Source organism: Schistocerca americana, chromosome X (genome assembly GCF_021461395.2).
Source record: "Schistocerca americana isolate TAMUIC-IGC-003095 chromosome X, iqSchAmer2.1, whole genome shotgun sequence".
NCBI classification, from domain to species: Eukaryota; Metazoa; Arthropoda; class Insecta; order Orthoptera; family Acrididae; genus Schistocerca; species Schistocerca americana.
The window spans coordinates 676,290,866-676,302,747 of record NC_060130.1 but is presented as its reverse complement, the minus strand read 5'-3'; positions in this window follow the sequence as shown (position 1 = coordinate 676,302,747).

Here is an 11,882-nt window from a genome sequence, read left to right as displayed (position 1 = left end):
GAAGTGAGGATAAATCTCGTACTCTATAATGCACAGAATTAAGAGACTTTATAGAAGTCCGAGCAGAAAGTGGAAACTGAAAATACGATACGATTCAGAAGCCATCACGGAAAAGAGAAAAGTTGGCGATGAGCTAGAGGCCGAAGAACGAAGGTCAGATTTTAGTGATGCTCGAGAGGCGGTACCAGTATGCGCGGTTAGCTGAGTGTTACCTGGAGATGATCTTGAGCGTTTGCGGGATTTTGGCGCGCGCCCGGGCCCTGGAGCGGGAGGTGGCGGTAGCGGCTAGCGGCGGGTGGGCGACGAAGCGCGGCGACGCGAGCGCCAGCGCCGCGTCGCGCGGGCCCGGCGCGGCCTCCAGCCACGGCTGCAGCTGCTCCGCGGACACGCACCGGCCGGGGCGCGCCATCTGCACACGCTCACCCTCCCACTTCAGCCCTCGTCTATCGCCAGCGTCGCCCACGTAAACTGCAAATGCTGTTCTAACTGTTTTCCTGTCTCCCTCTTGCAAGCGGAGGCACTCTAATAATGACAAACACATCGCTGTTGTGGAAGAAATCGAGCATGAGGTGGTCCCTAATAATTTACACGCAGACAACAGCTGTCATAGTGCATTAGATTACTACCGCAGGTCCCACTGAAGCCCAATTGAATGTCGTGTCTGAACACTACCGTCGACCTGTTTTGACAATAAATGGAATTCGTCCGACCAGATGACACGATTCCATTGACTCGCGGCCCAGTCTCGAGGATCCTGGGCCTATTGTAATCATAACTGACGATGTTTTTGGATCAACATGGGAACGCGAAGGGGTCCCCTGCTGCGAAACGCCATATTCGACACTGTGCGCGGATCCCTGTGCTCTAAAACACTTGTGCTCGTGCCAGCACTGCACTCTGTAGTCAGATCTCCTACAGATCGCCAACTATCCTGATTTATAGAGCAGGAAAGCCTCCGATCCCTGTGTTCTGTAATGAGGTATGGCTGTCTGACTTCTACTACTCTTCGTTTCAGCATTCTTCAACCACTTTCCATAGATTCTCACGACAGCAGAACGCGAACCGCCGACCATCTTAACCGTTTCCGAGATGCTCGCACCCAGGCACTGGGCAACGACAATCTGGCTTTTGTCAAAGTCGCTTAAGTCGGCAGATTTCCGCATTTGCTCCACCTATCGTCGCCCCGTTTCTCTCTGCTCCGCTCATGTATTTCCCCTGCGGCGTCACGTGCCGTCAGCGCCACCAGGCAGCATAGGCCACGCGGTAGGCAGTACTCAATGTTTTGGCTCATCAGTGTATGTGACTGGAAAAGAAGGTTAGCATTTTGAGCGATTTCCCCTAGTTACAAAACTCCTAAATCTACACAGTACGATAATTATGGTACATTCAGTCACAGAAATACGAGAATACAATTTAAGGTAATCACGAAAGCAAAGTCTCATTCAATTTTACAATTCTATGTTGCTTGAACTCGGATATATTTTTGGTTGGAACTTTCGTACATTTATTGGCGACGAGCCTACTAAATGTAACACAATGTTAAAACGCATATTCCATCAGTAACAATCGGCAAAATATATGCTATTCGTTGGCTCGCCTTAAAAATAAAATTTATTCTTTAGCTCTTCAGAATACGCTGTATTTTCATTCAACACCGAACACACGAAACTGAAGTTACATGGAATTTTTTGAGGCCGTATGACGCTAGCCCACTCTTGATCGCCACGGAACACTTCGCACCAAGTTGCGGCGTCACAAGTGGTATCACCACTACTCTTACAGTATCTGCGAGGACGTTTTGGTGCAGTCTAATATCACTCGCAGCCAGAACCGTAACTCTTTCCAGGGACGGTTAACTGAATTAAGATCCATTTCGTGTGCCTGTTATTTCATTTCAGTAACTCACACGATTACAAGTTCTAATTTTTTAATCGCAGTACAGAATTCGCCAATATTAGCTGACAGACCATCAGTCTCAGATCAAAGATTCAAATAATTCCAACGAACCAACAACAAAGCAGTGTAATGCAAATATAGCTACACGTTACCATAGATTCTCGGCGATTGGACAATAACTTACTGATGATTGGTGTAACAGTAGTGTTGTGTGACAGTAAACGCTGCAGCTGCAATGGGTGACATGCATCATATCTTGTCCAGTCAGCTCACTGACATGTAAATGGAATACTGGAGTAGCATGTTTATGACGGTTGCGGTCCACTTTCACTTTTCCTGTTAGGTCACCTACACATATGGACAGTGGCTTGCTCCCACTTCCCCCCATGCAGGTGCAATGACGTCATCAAGACGTCAGGAAACTCAAGAAATCCAAGATGGCGCTGACAGAAAATTAAAAAATGCAATGTGCTGGGAAAGGTGTTTTTTTATTTTTATTTTTTTTTTATTTTTAGATCCGAGATGGTAAAACTAAGCTAGTTGCGCATTGTACTCATCCCCCTTCTCCCTCCCTCGCCATCAGTGATAACTTAAAAAAAAACTGTATACATTTTTCAACCTATCACATAGTGTGTACACACACACACACACACACACACACACACACACACACAGAGACGCGAGCGCGTACTTCTGCTTGATTGCTTGCTGTAATATGCAAGTATAGTTACAGACCTCTACAAAAATTCAAGCAAACTAAAGTGGTATTGTTTATCAAAATATCTATATCTAATTTTGGTATAACTTACTAAAATACTGGTAGACTGCACATCTTACTTCCAGCTCAAATTACACCAAGAATTAGAAAACTAAGAATGACAACATCGCAAGAAGCAGCTCTCCATACATCTTGGAGTGCATTTAGTATAATTCTATGATCGAATACCTATCGCCAGCGTAATACAGCACGTTGTCATCTTCTGGTGTTACACAGTGGAAAACTGTATTCCGCTGTAATATACAGGGTGTTACAAAAAGGTACGGCCAAACTTTCAGGAAACATTCCTCACACACAAATAAAGAAAAGATGTTATGTGGACATGTGTCCGGAAACGCTTGATTTCCATCATGTTAGAGCTCATTTTAGTTTCGTCTGTATGCCGGCCTGAGTGGCCGTGCGGTTCTGGGCGCTACAGCCTGGAACCGAGCGACCACTACGGTCGCAGGTTCCAATCCTGCCTCGGGCATGGATGTGTGTGATGTCCTTAGGTTAGTTAGGTTTACTTAGTTCTAAGTTCTAGGCGACTGATGACCTCAGAAGTCAAGTCGTATAGTGCTCAGAGCCAGAGTTTCGTCAGTATGTACTGTACTTCCTCGATTCACCGCCAGTTGACCCAATTGAAGGAAGGTAATGTTGATTTCGGTGCTTGTGTTGACATGCGACTCATTGCTCTACAGGACTAGCATCAAGCACATCAGTAGGTAGCATCAAAAGGTTAGTGTTCATCACGAACGTGGTTTTGCAGTCAGTGTAATGTTTACAAATGCGGAGTTTGCAGATGCCCATTTGATGTATGGATTAGCACGGGGCAATAGCCGTGGCGCGGTACGTTTGTATCGAGACAGATTTCCAGAACGAAGGTGTCCCGACAGGAAGACGTTCAAAGAAATTGATCGGCGTCTTAGGGAGCACGGAACATTCCAGCCTATGACTCGCGACTGGGGAAGACCTAGAACGACGAGGACACCTGCAATGGACGAGGCAATTCTTCGTGCAGTTGACGATAACCCTAATGTCAGCGTCAGAGAAGTTGCTGCTGTACAAGTTAACGTTGACCACGTCACTGTATGGAGAGTCCTACGGGAGAACCAGTTGTTTCCGTACCATGTACAGCGTGTGCAGGCACTATTAGCAGCTGATTGGCCTCCACGGGTACACTTCTGCGAATGGTTCATCCAACAATGTGTCAATCCTCATTTCAGTGCAGATGTTCTCTTTACGGATGAGGCTTCATTCCAATTTTCACAATCAACATGTGTGGGCTGACGAGAATCCGCACGCAATTGTGCAATCACGTCATCAACACAGATTTTCTGTGAACGTTTGGGCAGGCATTGTTGGTGATGTCTTGATTGGGCCCCATGTTCTTCCACCTACGCTCAATGGAGCACGTTATCATGATTTCATACGGGATACTCTACCTATGCTGCTAGAACATGTGCCTTTACAGGTACGACACAACATGTGGTTCATGCACGATGGAGCTCCCGCACATTTCAGTCGAAGTGTTCGTACGCTTCTCAACAACAGATTCGGTGACCGATGGATTGGTACAGGCGGACCAATTCCATGGCCTCCACGCTCTCCTGACCTCAACCCTCTTGACTTTCATTTATGGGGGCATTTGAAAGCTCTTGTCTACGCAACCGCGGTACAAAATGTAGAGACTCTTCGCGCTCGTATTGTGGGCTGTGATACAATACGCCATTCTCCGGGGCTGCATCAGCGCATCAGGGATTCCATGCGACGGAGGGTGGATGCATGTATCCTCGCTAACGGAGGACATTTTGAACATTTCCTGTAACAAGGTGTTTGAAGTCACGCTGGTACGTTCTGTTGCTGTGTGTTTCCATTCCATGATTAATGTGATTTGAAGAGAAGTAATAAAATTAGCTCTAACATCGAAAGTAAGCGTTTCCGGACACATGCCCACATAACATATTTTCTTTCTTTGTGTGTGAGGAATGTTTCCTGAAAGTTTGGCCGTACCTTTTTGTAACACCCTGTATGTTATAATGTCGTTGCCTCATTAAAGTAAGCATTACAGAGAGAGGAAATACTGGAAAACTTATTGGAAGCAGTGTGTATCTGCAGTGGGCTTCAACTACTGGGTTTGTCAGTGACTGGGGGGGGGGGGGGGGGGCACCTACTGGGGAAGGGGACCGCTACTGAATATATCAGCTGCCGGGAGCGATATGAGCTACTGGGGTGTCAGGTACTGAGATGTTCCAACTGTAACAATCAACCTCCCTTATTAAGATCATGTTACAGCAATACTGTAGCAGTTGAACCATGTTGCAGCAATACTGTAACAATTATCCCACCTATTTATGATGTACCAGCTGGAAAACAAGAAGCTAACAGCCCAGTAGCTAATATTTCTCCCAATAGCTGACATACTCAGTAGGTGACCAAGTAGATGACACCCTCAGTAACTGACATCCAGCAGCTTATACTTACTGCCGATACACATTGATTTTAATAGGTTAGACAGTATTTCCTCTCTCTGTAATGCTCACTTTAATGGCGCAACAACATTATGCACTGAGATGACAAAAGTCATGTGAGAGCGATATGCACACATACAGATTGAGGTAGTATCGTGTTCACAAGGTATAGAAGGCCTATGTATTGGCGGAGCTGTCATTTGTACTCAGCTGATTGATGTGAAAAGGTTTCCCCATTTGATTATGGCCGCACGACGGGAATTAACAGAATTTGAACGCGAAATGGTAGCTGGCGCTAGACGCATGGAACATTCCATTTCGGAAATCGTTAGGGAATTCAGTATTGCGAGATCTACAGTGTCAAGAATGTGCTGACAATACCAAATTTCTGGCATTACCTCTCACCAAGGCCAACGCTGTGGCCGACGGTCTTCACTCAACGACCGAGAGCAGTGGCGTTTGTGTAGAGTTGTTAGTGCTAACAGACACGCAACACAGTGTGAAACAACAGCAGAAATCAATGTGGGATGTATTACGAACGTATCCGTTAGGACAATAAGGTGAAATCTGACGTTAATGGCGTATGGCAGCAGAAGACCGACGCGAGTGCCTTTGCTGACAGCACGGCATAGCCTACAGCGCCTCTCCTGCGTGACCATATCGGTTGAACCCTAGACGACTGGAAAACTGTGGCCTGGTCAGATGAGTCCTGATTTCAGTTGGTAAGAGCTGATGCTAGGATTCGAGTGAGACGCAGACCCCACAAAGCCATGAACTCAAGTTGTCAACGAGGCAATGTGCGAGCTGGTGGTTTCTCCATTATGGTGCGGTCTGTAGAGTTTTTATGGATGACAATGCGCCTAGTCACCGGGCCAAAATTCTTCACGATTGGTTTGAAGAACATTATAGATAATTTGAGCGAACAATTTGGATACCCAGATCGCCCGACATGAATCCCATCGCCGGCTTCTGTGGACGAGCGGTACTAGGCGCTTCAGTCTGGAACCGCGCGACCACTACGGTCGCAGGTTCGAATCCTGCCTCGGGCATGGATGTGTGTGATGTCATTAGCTTAGTTAGGTTTAAGTAGTTCTAAGTTCTATGGGACTGATGACCGCAGATATTAAGTCCCATACTGCTCAGAGCCATTTGAACCATTTTCTTGAGTCCCATCGAACATTTATGGGACATAATCGAGAGGTCAGTTCGTGCACAAAATCCTGCACCGGTAACACTTTCGCAATTATGGACGGCTATAGAGGCAGCACGGCTCAACATCTCTGCAGGCGACTTCCAACGGCTTGTTGGGTTCATGCCACTTTGAGTTGCTGCACTACGCCGGACAAAAGGAAGCCCGGCAGGGTATTAGGAGTTAGCCATGATTTGTTTCGCCTCACTGTAATACGTATTACAGAGGGAATACAGTTTTCCACTCTGTAACAGGGGAGGATGATAATATTTTGTATTATTCCAGTGTTAGGCATTCTGATCATATAGCTACGCTAAATGCAATGCATGATGTATGATGAATTGCTTTTTGCGATGTTGTCGTTATTTATTTTACTAGCACCCGATACACTTCTGGCTGTAACTGACATCTGCAGTAGCGCTTTAAAGGAATGAAAAATTATAGTCTGCATAGGGCATAATTGACTGGGAGTTCCCTTCTGGGAAGTTTGGTCACTTGGCGAAAGTATCTTTATTTGATGCCACTTCAGCGGTTTGCGTGTCGATGATGATGAAATGATGAAGACAATGCATCCACCCTGTCCCAACCAGAGAAAGTCCCCACCCCGTCTGGCAACTCAGTTGTAGACAAGAGTTTTAAATGCGAGAGTAACAGTAATTCATTGTGGTTTGTAAGCTGTAAGTTACACTGATAAGCCAAAACATTACGACCACTGCCCATCGCGACGTTGGATGCCGCCTCGTGGCGCTGCGGGCATGTGACACGGTAAAAAAGGTTCTATATATAAGTGGAGAAGGCGCGGGCGGAGGATCACCCTAGCGAAGGTATGGGCTTCAAATGGGGAAATCCATTGAGATAAGCAACTTTGACAAAGGGCAGATTATTATTACGCAGAGCCTGTGAACGAGTATCTCGAAAACAACAAAGCTGGTCGAATGTTCACGTGCTACAGTCATGATCATCTACGGAAAGGGATAGGTCAGGGGAACTGCCACTAGGTGCTAAATGGTTGGACGTCCAAGAGTCTTCACAGAACATGGGGTTCAGAGGCTTGTCTGCTCTGTAAAGTAGGATAGATAGCGATATGTCGAAGGAGCATAATGCTGGTGCACGCACAAGTGTTTCGAAGCACACCGTTCATCGTACGTTGTTGAACACGGAGCTCCGCAGGAGACCACCCCCTATCTTTTCACATGCTGACCCAACGACATCGTGAATTACGACTGCAGTGGGCCGATACCTTCGAGATCGACAGTCGATCAATGGAAACGTGTCGGCTCCTCGGGTGAATCACATTTTTGATACACTAGGTTGCTGGTCGTATTCGCCAACGCCGTCATCTAGGAGAACGGTGAGTCGAAACGTGCAGCTCACCACAGACACAGGCTGGTGGAAGCAGCATTATGCTATGGGAGACATTCTCCTACGCTTGCATGGAACCTGTGGTATTAATCGAAGACACGCTGACAGCTGCCAGTCACCTGCATCACTTCATGCTTGATGTCTTCCCCGACGGCGATGTCATCCTTCAGCAGTATAACTGTCCGTGTCTCTGAGCCAGAACCATGCTATAGTGGTCTGAGGAGCATTTTAGTGAACCCACGTTGATATCCCGGTGACCAAATTCACCTGATGTAACTCCTATGGAACCCATCTGGCATAAGCAAATCAGCGGTTCGTTATTTACGCGAATTACATGACCTGTGCATAGACACATAATGCCACACTCCTCCACAGATCTACCAACAAACTGTCGGATCCCTGATAGGCACGATCAGTGATGTATTTAGTTCCAAAGAAGGACAAACAAGCCATTAAGCAGGTGATCATACTGTTTGACTCATCAATGTAGATCTTCATGAGGATATATTTGCAACGAATTTTTATGAATTTGGATGAATTTAGTGCATTGTACAAATATCGAAATATAGTCGTGTATTAACATATAATTTACTGAAGTAGTACCAATTAGCAAGCTGTGTGTATTTTAATAAGCAACACATAATTTAGATGTGGAAGTATTTAACTTGAAGGTCCATTGTGCTGGCAAAGTGTGTAAAATCCATAGTACTCGAGAAATAACACAACTTCGTTGTGCCAGAATTTTCGTAGAACTCCCCGGGTATATATTTATATTGTGTGTGTGTTTTCCTATACTCGCTAAAGGATAAATAAATTTATCAAAGCGTTTACTAGATAGCATCTCCGTCTTTTTGCACTATCTTCTCTGGAGAGAGATTTCAACTCTGTCCTCGTCTTTGGTTTTGATGTGTGTCTAAACACAGTAGAATTTTTCATTGTGTATAACAAAAGTATGCAATTAGAGTGCTACATCGCAATAAAATCGTCGAAACTACTCCTTCATTCCTTCCTAATATGGCGTTTGCTGAGTTAGTTTGTCGTTTGACTATGTTGTGTTTGTGTGTGTTTTCACATCGCGTTTCATTAAATGTTGGTGCTATTTCATAGTTGACTAGGAAGTACAATCAATATACGTTTAGATGGCCTTGACACAACAGTTCCGATTGGTAAATATTGCACCTTTCTGGGTAGCCACACATGTTAACCTGACCGCTTCTGGGACAGAGAAGTGTGCTGACCGCGAATCGAAGGGTCGGTGTGCCGGGCAGACTGTGTGTGATATTTTGGAGATTTCTTGCGTACCACTAGGTGAATACTGGGCTATTTCGCAATTTCCGTCTCAGAAAAACGGTACGCAAACCTTTAGAACACTTTCACGCACACTTGAACATAGAATCTACTCTATACGCAGACAGATTGGGTACACTGCTTCTGTCCTGTGGGGGTGGGATGGGGGGGGAGTGAATGAGAGACTGATGAACTTAAGCTGTTTGGTCGTCTTAAACTGTAATTTGTAATAAAAGCAATAATTTGTAATAAAAGCAGTAACTGACAGTCAATATCATTGATTACATTTTTCTAGTATGTAAGACGATGCATTATGTTTACCCCCGCTAAAATCGTGCTTGAAAACAGTTTAGAAGCGGAATTAGTTAACTGGAGGTTTTACTGTGACTCACATCAGGAGTAGGCATAATTAATTACATTCTTCCACTAAATCAGAAAGCCAGTTTTTTATGTACTTGGCAGCTTAGCGTAGTATTTTAACTAACACGTATTTTCTGGTGTTGCAAGCCTGGTCAGGTTAGTTTTACAACATGGCTCTTTTAAACCTGATTTCTAATGTCTACTGTTAATTTATCATTTTATCTGTAATTATTGAAGCACGGAAATAGCACTGGAGTATTTACTTTAAAGTTTACAATCGTGTGTTAGGCACTCATTTGATGTATATGTCTGTATGTGGAAAACAATGCTGACACTGATTAACCAGAACATTATTGATATAAACCCGTCCAGGCGATAGCAGCGTCACCTGGTGAGAAATGACTGCTAGTCAGGCACACGCACGGTACATGTGGTACCAGTGAGTGTGCAGTCCATGTGTAGACTGGGAAAGGCACTCGATCCATCTGAGTTTGACCGATGGCAGAGTGTGACGGCCCGGAGGCTCGGCATGAGCATTTCGGAAACTACACGACTTGTCGGTTCTTCGAGGAGCGCTGTGGTGTGTGTCTTCAACACGTGGCGAAGTCAAGGCGAAACCACGTCCAGACGTCGCGGAGTTGGCCGACGAACCGTCAGTGCAAATGTCGGACGTCGTAGGCTGGGGAGACTGGTAAAACACAGGATAGCCGGCGAACTAAGGCGGAACGATCACACTTTAATGACTGAAATGGGCACGTGACCATCGGCACTGGACGTTGGCGCAGTGACAGAGCACTACATGCCCTGATGAAACCCAGTAACTCCATCATGCCGATGGGAGGGCACGAATCCGTACTTTTCCAGGGGAACAGCTCCTTGACATCATTACTGCGAAACGGACACATGCTGGCGGCGGCTCCATTGTGCTCTGGGGAACACTCATGTGGGCACCCATGAGTTCAGTTGAGCCTGTGCTAGGCATCATGGCGGCCAAGGAATACTGTACACTAGTTGCAGATCACGTACATGGTGATCATGTTTCCCGATGGCAGTGACATTTTTCAGCAAGATAATGCGCCATGTGACAAGGCCAGGAGCGTGACAGAGTGGTTCGAGGAACACAGTGACGACTTACAATTGTTGTGCTGGCCCTCAACTCGCCAGATCTGAACCCGATCGAACACAACTGGGATGTGATTGAGCGTGGCGTCAGGGCTTATCGCTCCCCCTCCCCGAAAATTACGGGAATTAGGTGAATTGTGTGTGCAAATGGGTGCCAATTCCCTCCAGCGACCTAGAAAGGCCTCACTGCTTCCATGCCACGACGCGTCGTCGCTGGTATCCGTGCCAAAAATGGACATGCTAGCCGTTAGATAGGTGGTCATAATGCTCCGGCTGATCAGTGTATTTTTGCTGACAGTTAGGCTTAGAAAGAACACTGACACTTCACAAGCACCACAGATGTGAAAATAACCTCAGGCTTCAAATGGCTCTGAGCACTGTGGGACTTAACATCTGAGGTCATCAGTCCCCTAGAACTTAGAACTACTTAAACCTAACTAACCCAAGGACATCACACACATCCATGCCCGAGGCAGGATTCGAACCTGCGACCGTAGCGGTCACGCGGTTCCAGACTGAAGCGCTTTTAACCGCACGGCCACACCGGCCGGCACCTCAGGCTTCGTTGTGTCTTAAACAATATCTGGTACTCAAATTGAACTTTGAACATTTAAGCAGTGCTGATAATGACAAGCGACAGGAGCATGCAATCAGAAGTTGATTATGTTTCGCCTTTTTTTTAGGTTTTGTAGAATAGTATTTAAGATTTAAGGAGGGTAGGACGTCAAACGGGCCGATTTTGGAGCGGGAGAGGCACCACAGGACATTCTAATTTCCACTGTCTATACTTCTAAAACCAAATTCATAAAACTTTGTCAGCATGACCAGCAAGGATTCGGGATTCACACTCGTAGCAGCGGAAGTTGAAAAACATAGCAAAATAATTTTTTTTACATGTGAAATTTCATCATTTTTTCACTTACTATTGGCTGCATTTGTTTCTATAGGTACAGTTTTCTTCATAAGTAAGAGAGACTGTTCGAGGAATTTTGCACAGCATACAAACCATACTTAATGGTGTCTGAAACTCTAGAATCTATTTAAATTATGAAAAAAATCAATGAGCTGTTACGTTTTAAACTTTATGTTTAGAAAAAAATCAAATTTTGTAGTTAACTATCTCAATTTTTACCACAGTTTTCAATAGATTTAGAAAATTCTAGAGTTTCATACAGCTGTAAGTATGATTTGTATGCTGTGCAAAATTCATCAAAGAATCTCTCTTACTTGTGAAGAAAAATGTACCTATAGCAACAAATGCAGCCAACAGTAAGTGAAAAAATGATGAAATTTCATATCTAAAAAAATTTCTTTTGTTATGTTTTTGCACTTCCATTGCTAGGAGTGTGAATCCTGAATCCTTCCTGGTCATGCTGACAAGATTTATGAATTTATTTGTAAACGTATAGACAGTAGAAAATAAAATGTCCTGTGGTGC